Here is a 240-nt window from a genome sequence, read left to right on the forward strand (position 1 = left end):
TGAGAGACGAACGACGCATGGCGCGGCGCGAGAATCGTCGATTCAACGTGAGGATCGTGCTTTCGCGAGGAAGCGCAAGTTACCGAATTAGGATTAACCTGTTAGAGTTGCACACGTTACATTTATTATTTAGAAAACGGGAAGGGTTTCAGTTTCTGGAGAAATTCTGAATACCGGCGTTTGTTGAAAATCGTAGAGTGATTTTTCTGAGTTTTTTTTTTTTTTTTTTTTTTTTTTTTT

This window comes from Frieseomelitta varia, unplaced genomic scaffold, assembly GCF_011392965.1.
Source record: "Frieseomelitta varia isolate USP_RPSP 00005682 unplaced genomic scaffold, Fvar_1.2 scaffold_200, whole genome shotgun sequence".
Classification (NCBI taxonomy): Eukaryota; Metazoa; Arthropoda; class Insecta; order Hymenoptera; family Apidae; genus Frieseomelitta; species Frieseomelitta varia.